Below are 19492 nucleotides of genomic sequence, written 5' to 3' on the forward strand. Positions count from 1 at the left end.
AATCACGCGCTCGGCAGCCTTTAAAAAACGGACTGAGTCCTGAGCACAAACAGTTGTAAAAACAAATTAGCTTTTTGCGATTCTAAGAAAGAATAGAAGGAGATCCCCCGGCTTCCGCCTCAGGGGAGAGCAGGTCACAGAATAAACAGTTTTGCTTGCAACTGATTTCCGCCCCTTAAGTAATCTAAGAGGGCGGGAGGGTGGAAGAACTAGAGCGCACCCCCTTTACCTCCTCAAGATGGCGGCCGAGGTGGGTCAGATCACGTGACCGCGGCTGAGTAGGGCAGCGCTATAGTGAGAAGACCGCAGTAATCGCGCCTTCCACAAAGCGTCCCCCAAGTAAGTTTAAGTGTTGCTTTACAACCACTAAATGTATTAAAATACCATACACGTGGAAGTCCTCTACATGGACAATCACGCGCTCGGCAGCCTTTAAAAACGGACTGAGTCCTGAGCACAAACAGTTGTAAAAACAAATTAGCTTTTTGCGATTCTAAGAAAGAATAGAAGGAGATCCCCCGGCTTCCGCCTCAGGGGAGAGCAGGTCACAGAATAAACAGTTTTGCTTGCAAATGATTTCCGCCCCTTAAGTAATCTAAGAGGGCGGGAGGGTGGAAGAACTAGAGCGCACCCCCTTTACCTCCTCAAGATGGCGGCCGAGGTGGGTCAGATCACGTGACCGCGGCTGAGTAGGGCAGCGCTATAGTGAGAAGACCGCAGTAATCGCGCCTTCCACAAAGCGTCCCCCAAGTAAGTTTAAGTGTTGCTTTACAACCACTAAATGTATTAAAATACCATACACGTGGAAGTCCTCTACATGGACAATCACGCGCTCGGCAGCCTTTAAAAAACGGACTGAGTCCTGAGCACAAACAGTTGTAAAAACAAATTAGCTTTTTGCGATTCTAAGAAAGAATAGAAGGAGATCCCCCGGCTTCCGCCTCAGGGGAGAGCAGGTCACAGAATAAACAGTTCTTCAGGGAGTAGTGACACAGAAGGAGACCAGAGAGTATCAGTCCTCAAGGGCAAAGCCCTACGAGACGGGCGAGCAGGCAAGAAGGGCATTGGCACCCCGGATCAGGCAGGAGAGGACTAAAAACTCGATCTCTAGCATACAGGAAGACGGCAACGAATATACTGAGCCAAAGGATATACTAAGAGTTTTTCAAACCTTCTATCAAAAACTGTATGATGAGGAGGGTGGGATGCATGCTCAAAGCCCAGAATTTGATGATGATGGTCCTGCACTAGATGAATGTAGTAGGGAATTGTTGCAGCGTGACCTGACCCTGACTGAGATAAGGATGGCGCTGCGGGAATTAGCAGCTGGTAAGGCTGGGGGCCCCGACGGAATCCCCCTAGAAGTTTATGAATGCTTAGAGGAAGAGATTGCCCCAATTCTTTTGGATCTATTTAATGGCATAGTATGTACAGGTCTAATCCCAGATTCCTGGAAAGAGACAAATATTGTCATATTCCACAAAAAGGGTAAAAGGGTAAATCCAAAACTAACCCAGGCTCATATCGTCCGATTTCGCTCATTAATGCGGACACGAAATTATATTCCAAGGTAACGGCGAAGAGATTGGGGGGGATCATTGGCCGACTTGTTCCCCTTGGCAGCATGGGTTCGTGCCAGGTAGAGGCACTACGGACCATACAAGACGTGCTATTGCTTTATTTGATGCCCTTGCTGCCATGGGTGGAGAAAGCATTCAACCGCGTGGTCTGGGAATTTTTGTGGGGCATTCTAGCCGGAAGAGGTTTTGGGAATAAGAGTATGAGAGCTATCAAGGCGATGTACAGGAACCCGGTGGCGAGGGTTACGTTCATGGGCCAACGATAGGATGAAATAATAATCAGAAGGGGTACTCGACAAGGAAGCCCTTGCTCTCCGATCTTGTTTTCATTGTATATTGATCCTCTCATTCAGAAAATCTTAGCTTCCGAACAGATTACCCCAGTAATACTTAATGGTCATACTATTAAATTTTTAGCGTATGCTGACGACCTGGCAATTATAACTACGGATCCTCAACAAGTTGTGGTTAAGCTATGTCAACTGGCTAAGGATTTTGGTGGGCGGTCAGGCTATTGCTTGAATGAGGAAAAAACACAGATAATCTGTACGAATAACATCATTAAGGTAGATCAAAGATATGTGGAGTCAGCTGTGTACTTGGGTGTAAGGGTGAACGCCAATGTAAATAAGATTATCGCAGATAATTATTTACCCCTGATAGATTTAATTGAAAAGGAGCTGAAAAGGATCGATGTGCTACATTTATCACTGATTGGTAGGGTAAATGTGTTAAAAAAGACTATGTTCCCTAAGCTCCTCTATCTGTTCCGTGCTATCCCATTGTTATTGGAAGAGGGGATGATCAGGAAAATAGAAGCAGTATTCATTCGATTCATTTGGCAGTATTGGAAAACAAGACGATTGATCGCTCGTATGTCACTACCACTGGCGAGGGGTGGTTTGGCTATGCCTAATCTCAGGTTGTATAACAGGACGTGCTTATTGGTACAAATGAATATACTGTTTCAATACGATCCTGTAGTATCAGAAGCCCAGCCTGTTATTCATGTACTTCCCTCCATCTTTGAGTTCTTACTGGGAAGGAAGGCTGTGGATTTACTAATGTGCGAAGTCGACCGCAGGTACTACAAGAGAGCTAGATACAAGATTCTGATAGGGGCGTGGGGGACCTGGAAGTCTGTAATGAAATTTCTGAATATCCCAGAAATTAACCGTAATATCGATCTTTGGAATTCTAACCTCTTTTCCCATTTAGGTCAGAATAGGAACAGTTGACTCTGGAAGGAGCTGGGTGTAAAGTGCTTGGGGGATGTTATGGTAGGCAATGATATTCTTGGTTTTGATATACTGCAGCAGAAATTTGGTATTCCAGCAAGTCAGTGGTTATTATATGGGCAAATTGTTCAAACACTTCGCTCAATTAGGTCTAGGATCTCTCTTTCTATGATTAATCCAATAGTCGACTACCTGAGAAAGGGGGGTAGGAAAATCAGAATAGGGTATATTTACCTACAACAAGAGCTTGAGGACGATCTGGAAAAAACGGAAACTACCTTGGCTCAGAAAATTGGCGATCCAGATGTGGACCTAGATCTGGCCTTAGTTTTGAATAAAAAACTCTTTTTTGCGGTCTTCAAACCTGAGGGCTCAGCACTACAAGACCCTTTTTAATTTATACTATACCCCCTCCAAACTGTTTACCTGGGGCGTAAGAGATAATGACAGCTGCCCTAGGTGTAATATGAGTCCCGCAGATTTACTTCATATGTTTTATCACTGCCCGAACTTGGCCCCAGTCCTTAGGGAGATACAGTTGTTTTTGGAGGGGCTGCTAGAACAAAACATCACTCTATCCCCTACTGTGGTTTTATTAGATACTGATGGCAAGCTGAAGGCAGAAGGGGGTGCGGAAGCCCTTGTTTTTATCTCAGTAGCTGTATTGCGCATACTAATCTCAGCTGGTTGGAAGGACACTACAGCACCCACATTCCAGATGTGGCTCACTAGGCTTTTAGGAATGCACAATATTGAGGAGTGCTTGTATGATTTTAAGGGAAAGAAAACACGGGAAATGGGCAGAAACATCTGGGCCCCCCTCAGGAAATGGAGGGAATCTAGATGTTGAAAATGTAAGGAGAAGTGTGTATAGAGAAAAGTTGTCCCCTTGTATATATTGATTGATCTGCCCTGGTATGAATCTTCGAAGCTATGTGTCTTTTTATATTCGTTATTTATTGTTGTTAATGTATTCATTCTGATTGTGTAACTGTATTATATTTGTGCTTATTCTCGTTTTCTACCTCAATTCATCGAAACATCTCAATAAAGAAATAAAAAAAAAGAGAAAATATTTCACAGGACGTTTTTTCCATAGAAAAGTGTCTGAGACATTTCCCACATGCTGCTCGAGAAAAAGAATCTGAATGCCAATTTAAAGTTGTAAAACATTTTACACTTTTTGGTACTGTTGCAAATTTCTCATTTTTACAAACAAGAAAAAAAACCTTTTTCCACTTATTTTTACAGGGGCAAGATTGACTTTTTCATTGCTGTAAATAAATTAGTATTTTTCTCTATCGGATTTAATTAAACCACCGGCCTAATTAAGGAGTTTCCACACTTCTACTGCAAATAATGCAAAAAAAAATAAAGACCTCTAACAATATTTCCAAATATTTTTCTTGAAAAACTAGCAGATGTTTTCATCCTTAATACTGAAAATAAAACCCACTAAATTATTTTTTCGTGGGAGAATAGCACAACATTTCCTGGAGTATGCGTGGAAATCTGCCCCAGGGGCAGCTTTCCAGGCGTACTTCAGGAAATGCCATGCGAGTTTCCGTAAAGGCTCTTAATCTCTCTGTGTGGAGTTCTCCACACCGGTAATAGGGCCCCCCTGTGTTTAAAGGTTTTTTGGGGAAAGCATCTTCCCCCATGGAGAAAACATGGGAGAATGAGAGTGATCCGTTCCTCTTTCCATCCAGGAAGGGGAGAAACACAGGTCCAAGTCTGGAGTAGATCTCTAACCATTTCAATGGTGGATAGGGTTGATTAGTAGTTGGGGAATGCCCAGAATGAACAGGTGTGTTTGTAAACTTTGAGGACACACCACAACTATTCACCTCCCACCCCTTGAAAGTGTTTTACACCTGCATATTTCTCCTGCATCATGGCAGAAATATCCATAGTAGTAAACAGATCTACACCCTCCTGGAATACCTTCTCGATTCCTGATAGGTTTAAAAGGGTAAATTACGTATGATTACAACCAAATTTACCTTTGGGGAGAGAGCTCCTGCCTTGGGAAAAGGGTGGTGCTCATTAAGGAAATCCCCAAGAGAGGTTTTGTTTTCTAATGCAACTGAGGGGCACTTCATTGACCAATATATAGCCACAACATCTGTAAATGTGTAGGTAACAATAGGGACTATTTTCCAAACAGGCAACTGACATCATGTCATGAATATTATGTCTTTCCTCTTCTGGGTATCCCCCAGCTTGAATTACATGTGTCAAGCAATTAAACAAAAATACGAGTCATCAATAGAATGTACCTTTAGTATATATTATGTTCTGCAACATGATAATCAAGAATCGTTGAATATATTTGTGGTATTTAATTTAACCCCTTTGACGCTCATGACGAGCTCGGCTCGTCATAAGGTACACCTCTCGTACGCTCATGACGAGCTGAGCTCGTCATGAACCCTTAGGTTTCCGTTTGCGCTTAGCGCCCAGCGAAAATATGCGCCGCACCGATGCGGTTAAGAACTGAGTGTTATGCCTTGCATTATTTGTTATTGCCTTGTTTATAGTTGTTGTTCAAAAGAGCATTGTCTCGCAGAAGGAAAATAAGTGGAAGGGCATCAAGCAATGCTATGCTAATTGTTTATTACGAATTTGTTTAAGAGCGAAACAATGCTATAAAAGTCAGGCACAAAGAGAGATGGATTTAGAGAGGGATATCTTTATGCCAGGCGACACTCGGACACATTACACAGAATCATATGTCTGGTCCCAGTAGAATCTTACCCAGCCAGGAGGCACTTAGCCTTCACTCACTGACATATTAGTGCAGTTGTTCAAGATAATTGATGTCAATCCACGCCAAAGGAGCATGTGAGGGTTGATGTATTCTAGGTAAACTGCTACCATCTAAGGGACATTTTTAATTTTGCCTTTGGACCCTTTCTACATTTGACATAAACAACAGAGCTAGCTTTCGCACAGCATCTTGTAACAATGAGAAATAATGATTTATAAACTAACAAGAATGAGAATAATACATATATATAATAGTCGAAAGAAGGGGCCACACACCAACAGTTCATTTATTTATTCATCCGACATCAATAGAAAATATAGCTCAACGCAGATTGCCTTGCTCATGAGCTTTTTGCAAATATATATATATCATTAAAAAAACAAAGGTTACAGGGACATTATAGTTAGGAAATAGAATTAAAAACACCTTAACAATTCACAGGAAAAAAAGGTAACCACAAAGGTAACGTTCTCTGCTAGCAGTAGGTCAGAAGTTCGCAACGTCTGTACAGAAGCATGCTAATTCCCAGACCAAATTTTGCAGGTGTGGTTGAGTGTATACAATTACAAATATACTCCTAACAACCAATAACACATATACTTACTTTAAATTTATTGCACAAGCTAGTCCTAATCACTACCTTATTTACACCGTCCAATCAAAGGTGATGTGTTAAACTTTACTTGCAAGAGTAATTTTTAACTGACTTCATGTTCAAAACTGTCTCATTCAGCTGCAGACTTCTACTGTGTGCTACTGCTCCATCCTTCAAAATGGTTAGAGTGTGGATGGTGAGTCATAGCTTTGTGTTCTGGGTGAGAGAGTAAGCTAGAAACAGAGGAATTGTCTGGGAACTAGGTTTGCCTAATGTGGATATTAATTGGTTTGGTCAGAGAGGGTTAAAGTGGCAACAATTGCTTCCATTTGTTGAAAGCATTATGGAGAACTAACATCCAGACCTCATGATTGTGCATTGTGGTGGCAAGGACCTGGGCACATCGATGGGGGCAGGGCAGGAAATCCTAATGAAGAATACCTTTGAACAATTATTAAAATGTTTCCCTCACACTGCCATGGTGTTTTCTAACATAAGCCAGAGGCAAAAATGGCACCAGTCTTCTGAATTTTTTCAACAGATAGAGAAAGCCAGGAAACATGTTAATAAAACTGTTTCAGCATTTCTCAGAGAGCATAACATGGGCTCTGTCTACACTATTAGCCTGTGCTTTAATATGCACGGAACATACAGGAGAGATGGTGTACACTTCACAGATGAAGGCAACAGAGTGTTTCTGAACAATTTGAAACCCTGCATTCGCTCGTATATGTAGTAATCATATGCACACAATTTACACAACAGCTCTTCTAAGAGCCACCCTATGTCCCAAATATATGTTCTTTTGATCTGTAAATCCTTTTTTCTTTTACTTATCGAACTGCAGATCCACTGCGGATCTGCAAACCAAAGGCACACATTCAATGTAAACAAGCACATTATATATTTCTAGCAAAGATCTAAATGGATCTTGCAGTGGGTATAACAGAGCCTAAGTGGGTTTGTGAATGTGTGTAGCAGTTTCTTAATGGTATATAAATGGGTGGGACAATGTCTGTATAGGTTTGTTAATGGGTGTAACAGTAACTGCATGAGTGTGTGAATGGGTGTGACAGTCGCTGTATGGGTCTGTAAAGGGAATCACAGAGTCTCTATGGATATGTGAAGAGTGTGGCACTGTATGGGTTTGTGAATGAATGTGACAGTGTCTCTTTTGGTACGTGAATGAGTATTACAGTATCTCAATGGGTTTGTGAATGGGTGTGACAATGCTTCTATGGATTTGTAAATGGGCGTGAGAGTGTCTATAAGTTTGAGAATGTGTATGACAGTGTCTATATGGGTTTGTCAATGAGTGCAATAGTGTCTCGATGGTACATGAATTGGTGTGACATTGTCTGTATTGGTTTGTGCATGGGTGTGGCAGTGTTTCTTTGGGTACATGAATGAGTGTGGCAATGTCAGTTTAGGTTTGTGAATAGGTGTCACAGAGTCTGTATGGGGTTATGAATGGATACGATAGTCACTGTATGGGTTTGGAATTGGTGTAACACTGTCTCTATGGTATAGGTATGGGTGTAACAGTTTATGCGTGGGTTTGTGAACGGGTGTGAGATTGTCTCTATGGAATTGTGAATGGGTGTGACAATGTTTCTATGGATTTGTAAATGGGTGTTAGAGTGTCTCTATAAGATTGAGAAGGTATATGACAGTATCTGGATGGGTTTGTTAATGAGTGTAATAGTGTCTCTATGGTACATGAATGGGTGTGACATTGTCTGTATTGGTTTGTGAATAGGTTTCCCAGTGTGTGTATGGGTCTGTGAATAGGTACCACAGAGTCTGTATGGGGTAATGAATGGATATGATAGTCATTGTATGGGTTTGGAATTGATGTAACACTGTCTCTGGTATATGTATGGGTGCAACAGTGTATGTGTGGGTTTGTGAATGGGTGTGAGTGTCTCTATGGAGTTGTGAATGGGTGTGACAGAATCTCTATGGCTTTGTCAATGGGTGTAACAGTGTATGGCAAATAAATGGGTTCGACAATGTGTGTATGAGTTTGTGAATGGGTGAACCAGTGTCTGTTTGAGTACATGAAGAAATGTGACATTGTCTGTGTGGGTTTGTAAATGGGTGGCACAGAGTCTCAATGAGTATGCGTATGGGCATATCAGTGTCACTATATGTATGTGAATGGATGTGACAGAATATCTATTGAGGTTATGAATGAGTGTGACAGTGTCTGTATGGGTTTTTCAATGGGTGTGGGTGACTGTTTTGTTTTGTACCTGGGAGTCACAGAGTCTCAATGGTTATGTAAATGGGTGTATCAGTTTCTCTATGAAAATGTGAATAAGTATGACAGAATCTGTATTGGGGTTGTGAATGGATGTGACAGTGTTTGTGTGGCTTTCTCAATGGATGTGACAGTGGCTGTATGGGTTTGTGAATGGGTTACACAGATTCCCTATCAGTGCCTGAATAGGTGTGACAGTGTCTCTATGGATATTTGAATGGGTCTGACAGTACCTGTATGGGTGTAACAGTGGATGGATGTGCGTGTCTGTATGGGTATGTGAGTGGGTGTAGCAGTATCTGTTTGGGTATGTGATTAACTATGAGAAAAGATATTTATATATATATTTGTTTTTAACCATGCTAAATCTGTGGACCCCCACGAAGTTACACGGGGAGCCGTGCTGAGCCTCATGAGCGATCCGTAAATCTGGGGCATTTTCATGGCCATAATACACCCTTACCCCTCATTGGAAGCATACACAAGGGATCAGGAAACGTCTCATATGACCCCTTCATTCAAAATTCACTGTAGTTTTCAATGCTGGTGACCAGTCCCTGGCAAACATAAAGGCAGCCGCAAATTTTGTTGAAGGTGCGGCCTGCCAATCAGGAGCTCGCTAATGTGTCTGACTCCATGGATTACCCATGGGGGGATCAGTGAGTAAACTGTGTCCCTATATATACAAATTTGTTTTCCAGTTAATATCTCCCAAACTACTGAACGGATTTACACCAAATCACAAAAAGCATGATCTGTGTACCAAGATCTAGCTTCCTGACAAATGTGGTGTAATTCTGTCCAGCGGTATGAGCTGTAGTTGTGTCCAAAGGTCCTAAGGGAATTAACATGGAGAAAAGGAGTTTTGGTACCCCATTTTTCTCGGTCCACGCTACACTACCTCGAAACTTTCTAGGCCATCCGAAGTACCATGCACATTTCTGGGGAAACTTTAATGAAGATTCAATAATCGGCACCAGCGATATAGGCACCTGAAAATAACCTTTTTTATAGAAACTCCATCCTAACTATAACATCATTGTGAACAAATTTACAAGTATATATAAACTACCTTATATCTGTTTTCCCAAACATTTACTCATTTTACCTGTTTTGCAGGTTTGCCTAATTAATGCACCAGAACAGTGAATTCACGCAATAACACACCCAAACCTTTCCTTCTAACTGGATGCATTAAGACCCCACCCTTCCATATAGAAAACCACACCCAAAGATAATTACATCTCCAGTGAAGTCTCCTGAAGGAGGATTGAGAAGCAACAGTTCTGTGCTGTTAGACAATGGCTGACACACCATCGTCTGCTCAAGAAGAGGATCTGCAAACTCCTGAGGATGAACAAGAAGACATACCACCTCGCAGAAAAGAAAGCAGAAAATCATGTGTGGAAGCACTTCACTCTACCTTCTGGGGAAAAGAAGGTATCAGAAAATATGTTAAATGCACAATTTAGAGCAAGCAGGTATCCAGAGGCACTGCAAAGAAATATTTGCATGGGACAAGTTCTATGTGGAAGCACAGAAAAACAATTTATGATAGGGTGTACTACCAGATTATGCGAGAGAAAGCATGTGCAACAGGACAGATGCCCTCAACAGCAACCTTGGGAGAAGCATCTTCCGCTGCACTCCTTTCAATACCAGGAATTAAATGACATGGTTCCTCACTCCACAAAATGCTATATCCTTGTTGCTGAAAATATTTCTTCTGTGGTTACAGTCCTAAATACAGCAAAGAAGCATTGCTTCAAGGACTACACAATGTTTGTTGAAGAGTGGAGCCAGTTGCTTCTTTGCATTTCCCATCCTTACCATTTTCACGGCCTTCTTTTTGAATTTTTATTTTAAAAAAAGAATAAAGTTACAAAACTGGTAAAAACCCTTCTAGAAAAAAACGGTTCTTCTTAGAACCATCATGTTCTCCAACAAAGAACTAACTCTGTATTTTTAATGTGTCAGTGGCTATACCGGTGTGACAGTGGGTGTATCAGTATGTGCATAGGTGCATGCCTAGCTGTGTTGCTGTATGTCTTAGTGTATGCAACAGCATGCGACTCAGTGTGTTAGCATATGCATTACTGTGTGCCCGAGTGTGTTCCTGGAGGCAATACTGTTTGACTGGGCATGTCAGTGTCTGTATTGCTGTATTCCTGGGTTTGTCAGTGTCTGCATAGGTATGCCTCTGGGTGTGTCAGTGTATGCGTCAGGGTATGCCTGGGTGTGTTAGTGGATGCGTTAGTGTTTGGTTGGCTGTGTCAGTGTCTCCATTGCTGTATTCATTGGCTTGTCAGTGTTTGCATTGGTATGTCCCTTGGTGTGTGAGTGTATGTGTGAGTGTATACCTGCATGTGGTATTGGGTGCATTAATGTTTGGCTGAGTGTGTCAGTGTCTGCATTGCTGTATGGTTTGGTATACCAGTGTCTGTATTGCTTTTCCCTCGGTGTTTCACTGTGTGCTGCAGTGTATACCTGGGTGTGTTATTCAATGCATTTATATTTTCCTGCCTGTCTTAGTGTCTTTGCCTGGGGGTGTCAGTGTCTGCATTATGTCCCTGTATGTCAGTGTATACATCAGTGGCTGAGTGTGTTAGTGTCTGCATTGCTGTATGGTTTGGTATACCAGTGTCTGTATTGCTTTTCCCTCGGTGTTTCACGGTGTGCATAAGTGTATACCTGGGTGTGTTATTCAATGCATTTATATGTTCCTGCCTGTCTTAGTGTCTGCATTGATGTTTGCCTGTGGGTGTCAGTGTCTGCATTGCTATGTTCCTGTATTTCAGTGTATACATCAGTCTATGGCTGGCTGTGTTATTGGATGAATTAGTGTTGGCTGGATGTGCCAGTGCCTGTATTGGTGTGTAGTTGAGTGTGTCAGTGACTGCATCAATGTTTGTCGAGGTGTGTCAATGGCTGTATAAGTGTGAGCCTGTGTGTGTGAGTACTTTAATCTGTGTGTAGCTGAATGTGTGAGTTGCTGTACTGATGTGTACTTACGTGTGTTTGTAACTGTAGCAATCTGTCCTTAGGTGTGCATCCACCAAATGGAAAGATAAAGAACAACACAGCATAAATTAATTGTACAAGTACATTTAAAGTACATTACACCAATATAAGGTGCCATGATCTGCATAAAAAGAAAAAAACTGAAATATTTATTAGTTTTACAATTAATAGATTTGCAAAAGTAACTTAGTTTCAACAATGGATACATATGCAGTTCTAACAAATAGCTAGACATTTCTCATACTGTAAAGCTATATTTTAATATGAATAAGCATTTCATTTTCATTGTTTTACTATTCTCCGCTGCTTTACTCATACACTGCAAACAATGTACTTTTCAAAAAGCCATCATAGAACAATGGGTCAAAAACATTCTTAAACATTGTACAATCTGCACACTGTTTTCTTGCAAATAAGAAGCACTGTGGATTGCACTCACTACAAATAAACACATAAACATAACCCAACTTATTTAACTATTAATAACCATTATTAAATATTTACAAATATAGTTTTCTACACAATCTTTTAAACACAGGCATATATATCTCTACAACACCACAAAAGAAAGTGATGTTTGAAATCACTTTACTATACCTTCTGGGGAAATTAAGGTAACAGCTAAATATGTGCAGTATACTATTTGTGGCACATAGTTCCCCAGGAGTGGAAAAGAAGAGATGATTCCTAGAAATGTATAAGAAGAAATAGATGGAGAGGTACAAGGGAGGTGTAGACATGCTACTGTCTACAAATGAGAGTGTAGAAGTATTTGTAAGATTTGCCAGGATTGAATTGATAGAGTAGGACCCCATCCATGTACTTGCAGTGCTGTTATCTTTACTTTATCTTTACAGGTATTGTCCGCTAAGCTTCTGAAAGGATTTCAAGGTGCAGTTATACATTTTGCACTAAATTGAAACTATGGGTAAAGAAACAGATTTGGAAGAACCACATGATATTCCAGTGAAAGGTGCGCCCACGAAAAACAACAAAATCTGGCATAAGGATGTAAATAAGGTGACAAAAGCTACATTATATCTGAAAAACAATAATGTGTACTATAAAGATGTAAATGATCTCTATCATGGAAGTTGCCTGATGGAAGAAATGTTGCCTACAAGTGGACAGTTTGAAAAAGTGGATAGAAGTAGATCTGAAGTAATATATTAACATTACAGTATCCATCTACTACATTGAAGAGAGATTATGGGGATGCCATTGAACTGTATCAGATAAACAAGCTAAAAACACTCTGATTACTGTCTGAAGAAAAGGTTTCTCAAGTTTCTTCTTCTCAATCCTATTTGAAAAAACAGAAAAAGTATAAAACTGTTAGAAACACCTTCTTAAAAAACAACAGTACAACTAACTAGCATTTCTAAACGAACCTACAACATCCTCCCAGCACTAGTGACACAGTTTCTAACACTGAATTTGGTTGGATTTTTCCACAAATTCCCGAATCCTCTGTGATGCTCAGCGCACGCCTTGTGTAACTTTGCAGTGTGGTTTGCGGATTTACATGGGTGGCTCTGCTGAGCGGATTTCAAGAGTGACTATAAAACCCATTTTCGGACATTTTACAACCCATTAAATGTGGTTTCAACTCGTTTTCAACACACCTAAAGGGCCAGGGCACCTCTACCCTGATCCTTTTATGTGCTTTACATGCTTAATTTCATCCCCAGAGACAGGTTTCAGGCACATAAAATAGCAGCCACAACTTTTCTCTCACATTGAGACAGTCAAGCAGGGCCCTGCTGTGTGGAGGGTCCGCGTCTCTAGATAAACAAATTAGAATTTGGATTACTATCTCTAAAACTACTGAACAGATTTACACCCAATCACAAAAAGGCACTATTCTGGACCAATAGATAGTCACTGCCAAATGTGGTGTAATCCCTTTCAGCAGTTTTTGCTTTATCACTGTTCAATTTTCCTACAGGAATTAACATGGGGAAACGTGTTTTGGGACCCCCCCTTATTCTCTGCCCTCCCTGGACAGATCACCACAAAACTTTCAAGACAGCAGTTGAAGTGAGCGTCAAATTGGTTTAGAAATTTTCATGAAGATCTGTCAAACGGTGCCAAAGATATTAGAAAAAATAAAAACACTCTTCCTATGGATAGTAGGTCCTAACTATGACTAACCACTGGTGACCGCCTGTAGGTATGTATATATATATATACATGTTAAGAACAAATCCAGTAACACACACTCTCAGATTTCTTGCCTCCATCAAATTCTTTTTGGGCAAGAAATCTGAGAACGCATGTTACTGGATTTGTTCTTAACAATTACATGTCGATTTGTGCGCTGCCGGCGATCATCGCGCCACTGGTCGATGGGCATAGCTTCCAGAAGGAGCACTTGATATTGGAATATATATATATACATACATACATATATATATATATATATATATATATATATATATATACCATTGTTTTCCATTGCTGCACAAAAGGAATTAATCGAAGAGCAATTGTAAAAAATGGATTGCGGAATAGTATATTATAATGAATTGGCAACATGATGTAATACATGACTCATATCATGACAAAATAGAATTTACCTGATCAAATTCGGAATAATGAATTCTAAGCCCATTCAGGGCATAATTGAACAGGGTCCTATAATTCATTCCATTAATTGCATAAGTATAATTGATGAAACAATAATTGTATAAACGTGATTGAAGATTGGTATGATATTATGAACATGGAATGATATATGATTTATATCACCTCGATGCATATGGATTGATAATATAATGTAAGATGACCCACTACAAATGGCCGACAGAAAAACATTCCTCTGTGAACCTTGTAGAAACCCATGTTGATTTAATTGATTATGAATTGTTTCCCACTTCTGTTTTTCTTGTTTATTTTAAATAGTGTAATAAAATGAAGACACGCCAACAGTGAGGAAGACGAATGTGCCAAAACGCATCTGTTTGGTGTTTTAAGGTGCTGGCAACAAAATCTACCAAGTATATTTCCTGGTGTGCGCCTCGGTTCTTGGTTGACATGAGGCCGCTGTTATAAACCCACCGCCGCCCCAGATATCTAAAGCTTTATTTTTTAAATTTCTCAGCGACTACTGAATGGTTTTACAACTTTTTGCCAAATTTGGTGTCATTCTGTCCAGCAGTTCGGGCTGTAGCCTTCACTAAAGTTCCTATGGGAAATTGATTTGTTTACTTTTATTTTTGGGATTTCTCAACAACTACTGAATGGATTTACACGATTTAAAAAAAAAAGTTCGCTTTCTGAACCAAGCTCTACCTTTTTGCCAAATTTTGTGTGATTCCTTTCAGCAGGGGACCCCCTCTTTTGTCAGCCCCTACTTGAAAAATCACCCCCAAACTTTCAGGATAGGGGCTGACCTTGATAGACCTTTTTTTGTGAATTTCACAAAGTTTTGTAAAATGACGCCAAAGTTATTAGCAAATCAAAAAATGTTTTTCCTATGGATGGTGCAGGGAGGCGGCAGGCCTGATATAAGAAGTTAGCTATCCTGCAGTGTGGGACTTACTGGTGGTAATAAAAGGGGTAGTTGTCCCCATTAGTTAGAAATTAGCATTTAAAAAACCATTGAAATTCACTGAAAAAAACATAGGTTTCAGGCACGTTATAGGTAGAAATTAGCATTTAAAAAATATTAGAAAGTCACTGAAAAAAAACATAGGTTTCAGGGACGTTATAGTTAGTTGGGCATTTCACTAGTACACAATCAGAGAAATTCCGCCGTTATAGTTAGTTCAGCTAACTATAACTCACGCCCTCACAAAGCACTGCTGATGACGTCACATATTACATCATTTATGACATGGTCAGTGACTTTTCAGGGCGCTGCAGGTGCAGGAATGTCTCCTCCCGCTGACCAGATGCTGCTGGGAGATCTAGGCCGTTTCCCTCACGGCGGTAGGAGTTAATGAAGAGCCGGTCCCCTCACGGCGGTGAAGTAGACAGCCAAGCTGTTCCCCTAAGGGGGGGTGAAGTAGCCAGCCAAGCCGTTCCCCTCATGACAGGTGAAGAGCTCTGGTGCGCGCGTCCCCTTCCAGTAGAAACAAAGAAATATATGAAAGAGAGAACTAGACAAGTGGAAAAAAGACATGGACTGGTGCATGATGTATGAATGAATTGCACATTTGTTACGCGCACAGCTACCCGTAGGCATCCCGGCGCCCTTTGCTCATTCATTCACAAAGTTAGGCAAACAGGTGAGTTTTAACTAGCCTCCTGAATTTTTGATGATGTATGAAAGACAAAGTTTATGAAAGAAGAGGCTGTCTTAAAAAAATTAACCAAAGTATAGGAAACTTGACAGACATACAGAGGACTGTGATGCACACAATAGTTACACTTAGACTAGGTTTGGAAATGGGGTTGATGCTGAAAGCCCTTGTGATAATGATAAGCTGCTATGATGATCAGATTTGCATCAAAGCAAATGTGTAAATGCTATTAATGTGACCCTGGAAAAATCCTGCTGGAATGCATATGTAGCCCTCATGTGTATAACAAAATCTTAAAAATAAATGTTGTGTATAGCAATGAAGCATAGCTTTGTTTAAGCACGAGCGAGACTAGGAGATGGCCACTGCACTGACACACCACACAATGCCTGTTATTTATGATTCGAAAAAATGTTGGGAAGTAGTACAGAAGGCACATAGCATGTTCTTATCACAGAATCAGTAAACAGGTTGTGTATTCTGGTAGAATACAAGTACATCTGCCACTCATTTCGAAAGTAACCCCATTGCTGTCAGCATTCAAACTATACTCCCTCTCTTCTCCCACGCCTAACAAGCAAGAAACCAAATTCAACAGAGCTCTACCACACATCCAAGACAGGCCAGGTATGTTGTACAAACCACTATCACACTAACCAACAGCAGTAGCCACTAAAAAACATCACTCGCATATCTCTTGCTGATCAGTGGGCACATCGATTGGACTATAAAACGCATAATCAACGGCTAACCTTTCCACCTCAATACTCACACACCAAAATCATACACTCACAGCTAAAGGAATAAGATGTAGTAAGATACAGAACTCAATACCTTTTGCACATGATCTCAAGGTAAGTCGAACTCTGGTCTACGAATCTTACAGTCACATCCAGGACACCAAGGGGCATATTTACAAGTAGATACTGCAACCAGAACGTCACTTTTAGTGACGTTCTGGTGGCGATATCTGCTTCTTCTTATTTACTTAACGTGGCTTAACACTGCCTTGTAACTAAGGCCCCTTTTCACGCTTCACATGGCGTGAAATCGGCGTGCATTGGGTGTTGCAGTGGTCGTTCCGCCGTAACACCCATTGCTTTTTGATGCTGCCCCATATTTACAAGGATGTGGCAGCTCCAAAACTAAGACCATGGAATACCCTGTCTCAGGATGATGATACGAGGAGAAATTATTAATTTAATTTCTCCTCATATTATGCTCTTTTTATTTGTGCTGCATTCTGCAGCACACATAGAAACAGCAAATCGCCTTTAAAGATTGTTTATGTGCAGGAAGGTGTCCCTTCCAGCACATAAACAATAGCCCCTGCAGCTCATGCACACTTGCAACATTGCACAAGGGTGCCTGTGCTTACTCTAGGCAGCTTTTTTAGCACCAGCGCCAGGTGGAAATGCAGGGGTGCGTCGTTTTTTTGTAAATACAGTGCATCCCTGCATTTAAAAATTGTCGGAGCACAGCGTTACCAATTTTGGAGTAACACAGCGCACCAACATTTTATTGTAAATATCCCCCTCAATTTGTATGAAGTACCCTGGAAGAACGTGTGCTAAACAAATGGCAATACCATAACACATCAGAAGAGAACCCATAATGATGCATGAAAACAGCATGTATGCCACTCGAAATTAATACATAGTATGACGCTTCATACAGCAGTAGTTTGAACCATATTGATAATATAACTACAAAGTGTCACCATAACAGTTCGTAGAACTGCAGCCAGCCCTTGCTGTATGAGACCTTTCAAAAGTCAATGTTTATAATAACAAAAAATAAACTGCAGGTCCCAGAATGCAAAACTCTCTCTAAAAAGCCAGGACTAGTCAAAGGTGCCCCATGTGACTTGGCAGAGCTTTCCTGCCCTTGTAGCCCTGGAGCAGACACCTCTCCCTGCTATTTGATTGCTGTATTAACTTTACTCTGCTTTTTTATTTGTCTGGCGATGTTCCTAAGTAACTCAAGCTTGTCACTTTCATCAAGCTATCCAGCTGTATGAAATGATTATTCAGTGTGCTTGAAAGGTAAACATACGTGTCTTCAATCAGAAGTCAAATCAACCCATTTTCTAGCAGATGGGAGGAGGTAACTGCCTAGTTGTTTCAGCGGTATTTCCTCAGGGACGAAAGCAGCCCCTTGATCTTTGATTACACACGATCGCTGAGCGCTTGTTGCATCCTCGCATCTTTGAACGTCTTCTGTAGCAAGCCAGAGATCTGACACAGATGTCATACCCACTTTGAGAAGGCATTGATTGTTTTCAGGTTTTAGTGCTGTCCTTCAATGCATGTCCTCAGCGGTTGGAGATATCTCACACTTGTACTTTTTAATTGATTTGCTCACATCTCAGAATCATAAAGGCAAGATTATAATTACATTACGTTCTAGGATAATATGCAACTATAGTGAATTAGATAATTGGCTGTTTCATTCCAAAAATGCAGCAGTATGCGGGGGATGATAATTTACCATCTTTTTAATTTGGATAATTATTTTCTGCTTATGTTTTACGTTTTCTCTAATTTCCTCTAATGTAATGTGGCTGTATGCTTTTGAAGTTATGAGTTTTAAAATATTTAAATCAGTTGGGAACCTTTTTTTTTTTTTATTGACCTTTCTCCCTACATTTTAATACTAAGACAGTTTAGGTCACTTAGGACTTCTGCCTTAGGGATGTTTCATTAACCCTCATTTTATTTTCTTCATTACACTACTTTAACGATAATTGTCAATTCCTTTTTATTGTTAGCTCTTTTTCCTCTCCTTCTTTACACACCACTCCCACTACCAAGGCATTGCCTTCCATTAGGGTACACATGTTCTTAAGATGAGGGAGGGTGCCTCAGTGGGTGAAAAAAGCACTACACAAGCATCTAGAATGGCAGTGCCTGTATACCAAGGCATGATGATGGCACTCCGAATGGGGCATCGCTATGTGCAGTGGCACCATGGCACAAGGAATGAATGGACCTTCAGCACCTTAACTATTTGCTATATTTTACTCCTTAAAATTGGGGTGAGGTAAATTTTCTTAGCATAATTAAGGGTCCGTGGCACCCTTACTATGCCACTGACTCCTGACTTGGCTTGCACGAGAAACAGCCTTTGCTACACAGGCATTCCATGCAATGCCTTTACCGCGCATCATCTACCACCCATTGTTTTTACAACCCGATGCCTTTACCATGCATGCCTTTTACCACGCATATCCCTTTACCAGGCATTCCTTTATCACACAAGGTAAATGTATTTAAGGCAAGTGTGTGTATGTATGTATATAATTTAAGAAGTGGGGTAAGTAAGTGTAGTGATCATGCAAGGCAGGTAAGCAGGGATATACTACTTATATTGGCTGTACATTTCTACAGCTTACAGAGAGAATGGTGTAACAAACTTTTACATTCAAATTGTAACATTCTGTAACCTAGGACACAGTATCACAATCACTGATAGCAGTGCTGACATATTATCCTCTTCAACATCTCCTACCTTCCTGTAGGAGAACAAAGACCTTAAACTAAGTAACAAAGAACAGAATACGAAAGGACAGGGGTATACAAAGAAAGATATAAACCAACAGGGATAGCACAAAAAGAAACGAAAACTAAAGAGGAACATCAATAAAACCCTAGAAAAGATACTTATCATGGGAAGAGAATGATAAGAGCTGAATATACAAAATCACTTACACAAAAATTATCAACCAAAATGTTTAGGTGGGATCACCTTCCTACCGCTATTTCATGGCTCACACCAT

At 40.6% G+C, this 19492-nt stretch overlaps 1 long non-coding RNA gene across 1 annotated transcript in view; it reads right to left on the reverse strand.

The window, feature by feature from the left end:
- Positions 1-11589: 11589 nt before the first annotated feature.
- LOC144782635 (uncharacterized) overlaps positions 11590-19492 on the reverse strand; it is a 54316-nt gene continuing 46413 nt past the window's right edge. Inside the window, exon 2 of the long non-coding RNA XR_013601184.1 lies at positions 11590-12770. This is a non-coding gene — a long non-coding RNA (uncharacterized LOC144782635). The remainder of the gene's footprint in view (positions 12771-19492) is intronic.

This window comes from Lissotriton helveticus, chromosome 9, assembly GCF_964261635.1.
Source record: "Lissotriton helveticus chromosome 9, aLisHel1.1, whole genome shotgun sequence".
Classification (NCBI taxonomy): domain Eukaryota; kingdom Metazoa; phylum Chordata; class Amphibia; order Caudata; family Salamandridae; genus Lissotriton; species Lissotriton helveticus.